The following is a 4,239-nucleotide window of genomic DNA, read 5'->3' as shown; positions in this document are numbered from 1 at the left end:
TAGTTAAAGTGCTTTGGGCAGAATCAAAATGCAGAAGAGGCTACTTGGGAAAGAGAAGATCAAATGAGAAGAAAATATCCATATCTATTCCAGATTTCAGGTAACTAAATTTCGAGGACGAAATTTTTTTTTTGTGGGGAAGAAAATGTAACACCCTGAACCAGGGTTAGGGTAGCTTAAGTAATTTTTACCAGTTATGAAGCATCTTCATGATTTTAACCTAGTTCATTATGAGCATCTGAATGCACATGAAAGGTGAGGGAATATCAAAATTTTATGATGTAAATTGGATGGAAACTTTCCAGGAAGTTTGATTCAAAATCATTTCAAAAATGTCGGGATTTCAGCTGTTACAGAAAATTTTACGGTTCCACAGATTGAGAGTGCAATAACTCTGGATATAGTCCATGAATCTAAATAAAATTTTAAACACATAATATACATTGAGTAGGGGATTTACTGTTGAAATTTCAGCTCAAATGGATTAGCCTACAGCCTGGAACAAAGCAAGTTAGGTGAGTCCCTCGGAAGCCTGTCATTACAGAAAACTGCAGACCTAGATTTGTCCAAAATTTCTATAAAAAGTAGGAAGCATGACGTGGCCTAAAACCTAGTTTTTAAAACCCCTGGGAACCACTCTTTTGACACGTTAGGTGTCTGGGAAGCTAACGTGTCAAAAGGGGGGGGTGTCTAGCATGTTTCAGCAGGCAGCAACTTGTGCTGCTGCTGTTCAACCGTTAGGAGTTCAGTGGTTGGTTGTAGGTGCCAGCCCAAATCAGGCCAGGAAAAGCTCCAGGGAGGGATAGAGGAAGCTAGGGAAGAGAGAGAGCTACTTGGGGAATCCAAATAAATTTGTGGAAGAAGGTTTAAAGTAAAGAGGAAGAGCAACTTGCTGTTGGGCTGCAGAACAGAAATACAGAAATTTTTGGTGCACCCAGGCTTCCTAGCAAATTTCAGGTGAATTTTCCAAACTTTTAGTGATTCTAATTGTAGTCCCACGTAGGAGGGTGATAAAAGAAGATTTTAGTTATTCTAGATGAATTTTTAGGTATGAAAAAGGAATTGAACTATGCTTCCGAAGTTGTTGAAAGCAGTCTGAAATTCTGCAGAAAGAAGCGATGGGATTTCTTTGTGTTTTAGGTGATTAAATTGTTATTTAAAGCTGAAAGTTTGTAGGTTGTGTTAGGGATTTCCTAGTCCTAACACAGAGCCTAATAGGTGGAATTGATTGTTAAGAACCTCCGGGAGTTAAGAGGTTTAATTGGCTCGAAAACAGAACAAACAAGCTGAAAACAGGGGAATTGAATTCTGATTTATTTTTGGTATTAAGTAGTTGTTTGGCAGCTGAAAATTTATAGATGATATAGAAGGTTTTCTAGTCCTAACCCAGGGTATCAAAGAGGGAGATAAAAGCTTGGAAACCTTTGAGAATTGAGAGGTTTTATTTATCCTAAAATAAGACAAGCAAGGTAAAAAAATCAGAAAGTTAAGATGAGGGTGTTGGATTTCTTTTTGGAACATGCATAATCATGTTGCATCATATAGGTTATAATTTTGATTGACTCTTTTAATTATTTAGGAGGAGAAGAGAGTCCCGGAAGTGTGCCGGGAGTATCAAGCACTAGGGTGGTGCGTTAGCCATCACAAGGTGAGTGGTTTTCTTCTTAACCATGGTAGTTTATTTTGTAATTCCAGAGAAATGAATGATGTCTCCAAATTCAGAATGAATATGCTAAAGAATGAAAATAAGAAGTATTAATTCTCATGATTAAATTGCTTTCTATCAGTGGATAAATGATCTGATTTGGAAAATATATGCTATGCTTGAAAATACTTTAAATTCATGTTTGTTGATTCATAAGTTTATGAACTTGTTTGGGAATGGATTAACCCAAAGTGACTGAACCACTTAAAACCCCTTATCACGGCCAAGAGAGTCATTTTAGTTTGACACCAAGCTATTCTGGAGTTGACCCCTATACTCTAGAGTCGACTCCAACCTTGTTACAGTAACTAATATTTGCACTTTTACCTTGGATACATCACATCAGAGTTTATGATATATGCCCAATAGGGCAGAGATGGGACGCCGGGAGGGCGTAGCTATGATATGTGCCCAGTAGGGCAGAAATGGGACGCCGGGAGGGCGTAGTATGATATGTGCCAGTGGGGCAGAATTGGGACGCCGGGAGGGCGTAGTAGTAGCACCATGCATAGGACTGTCGAGCTACTCATGAGAATGGTGCCTCATGCGAGTGGCCGGCAGTAGGGCTCGCGGGAGCCATGATTTTCAATATTTAAGCTATGTATACATATGACTGAGCAACAAATGTATTATTTTTAAGCATAATGATTTCAGAACCTATGTGAATGTTCTATGTATCAAATTCTTCAAGGAAGGAAAGTGGACTCTACGGTCCAGAAAAAAAAAAAAAAAGGACTTGAGCAAGGCGATTTTATTAATGCTTTATTTTAAAGCAACAGCTTTATTTCCTGCTAGTTGTAGTACTATTGGCAAATAGCAGATTTCTTATGTGGTTGAAACTAAGTGCTTTAAGATCAAATGCAAATGTTTCATATGTGGCATAAACACGTTACATTTGATGTATGTAAGTATCATAGCTGAAACCTCATATCTCCTCATGATTAACAGATTGTCCACTCACTGGGACTTAGGTCTCATCCCTCTCTTTTTCTGTAAATTCTTGCAGATCGGCAGAGTCATAACATTATAAAAGTACCGCATCAGCATCATCCTAGAAGTTTGTCATAGAAGGTTGGCCATGCCCCTCTGAGTGAAAGGAAAAACCTTTGTATTATGCATATAGTTGGGGTGTGAATGTAAACTAACTTGAGACAGATGTAAAGTTTGTTATATTTTGAGCTATGTATAGTAGACTTTAAGTTATCAATGAAAGCTTGGGTTGCTTTTAGTTATGATTAAAGTGAGTTAAATAAATTAAACTGACAGGTTTAGGATGTGTTGATTTTATTGGTTGGTTGGATATAGTAATTGACAGGTTTTTAATAGTAACTTGTGAACCGCGGCACAAGCTGCTAATAGAAACTCTGCTCGGTACTGTACCCGACTAACCTACTGTGGGAGGGGATCTCACAAGGGGTGTTTAGAGTACCGAGGGAAGTTGCGAAAGGGGCCCGCCCGGACGCTCGCCGCTCGCACGCGGATCGGGGGTCCGGCGTTGCGCGCCGCCGGCCAGCGCGGTCCGGCCGGGAGCACGGAGGGCGCCGCCCATCGCCGGAGCTTGCTCGGTCATCTCTGCCGCACGGACACGTAAGCGCCGCCGCGCAAGGTTCGGCCGGCGGGGCGGACGGTTCGCCGCCGCAGGCCTTTCCCGCAGCCGGAACGTGGGCCCGGCGTTGCGCGCCGGCGGGCCGCGCAATCCGCCGGGGCGCACGGCGGGCGCCGCCCGACGCCGGGGCTTCGCTCGGTCATCTCGGCCGCACGGACACGTGCGCGCCGCCGCGGAAGGCTTGGCCGGCCGGGCGGACGGTTCGCCGCCGCAGGCCTTTCCCGCAGCATGCGCCCCTTCGCCCGAACGACCGCGGGACTCCGGTACGGCCTAGCCGTCGGCCGCCCGGCTGCAAGCCGTCGGGCCGCTCGATCCGCGTCGCGTGCCGGCCGCCGCTCGGGCCAGCCGGCCGGCTGCCGCACGTAACCTCTGACCTCATCAGCGGTCGATCCGCACCGCGCTGGTCTTCGGTGCAGACCCGTCGGGGCCGTGCGGCGCCGGCCGTCGCATCCGGTTCCGCAGGCGCCGCCCGGTTGCCTCCCGCCCTCGTGCGCTCGCGCCGGCCGGGCGACGCGGTGCCCGCGGGACTCGGGCATGGTTGAGCCGTCGGCCGCCCGGCGGCATGCCGCCGCCGCTCCGCGCCGCGTGCCGGCTGCGCTCCTCCCCGCGCCCGTCCGCGGGCGGGCCCGCCGCCGCTCGCGCCGGCCGGGCGACGCGGTGCCCGCGGGACTCGGGCACGGTTGAGCCGTCGGCCGCCCGGCGGCATGCCGCCGCCGCTCCGCGCCGCGTGCCGGCTGCGCTCCTCCCCGCGCCCGTCCGTGGGCGGGCCCGCCGCCGCTCGGCCTAGCCCCCCGGCTGCCGCACGTAACCTGCGACCTCGTCGGCGCTGGATGCGCGTCGTGACAGTTTTCGGTGGGGCGCCGCGGAGGCGCCGGGGGCCCATGCGACGGGCCAGGGGGCGAATGGAGGGCTCGGTCAGCCCTAACAG

The 4,239-nt window shown here is 49.0% G+C and overlaps 1 long non-coding RNA gene across 1 annotated transcript; it reads left to right on the top strand.

Moving 5' to 3' along the window:
* The first annotated feature begins 856 nt into the window (after window positions 1-856).
* On the top strand, window positions 857-2,937 carry LOC120109709. Its single transcript, XR_005510512.1, has 3 exons — window positions 857-957; window positions 1,580-1,648; window positions 2,712-2,937. It is a non-coding gene; the product is annotated as an uncharacterized LOC120109709 (long non-coding RNA).
* The last annotated feature ends 1,302 nt before the right edge of the window (window positions 2,938-4,239 follow it).

The sequence above is a fragment of the Phoenix dactylifera genome, unplaced genomic scaffold, assembly GCF_009389715.1.
Source record: "Phoenix dactylifera cultivar Barhee BC4 unplaced genomic scaffold, palm_55x_up_171113_PBpolish2nd_filt_p 002579F, whole genome shotgun sequence".
Lineage (NCBI taxonomy): Eukaryota > Viridiplantae > Streptophyta > Magnoliopsida > Arecales > Arecaceae > Phoenix > Phoenix dactylifera.
This window is presented reverse-complemented; position numbering and strand designations above follow the sequence as displayed.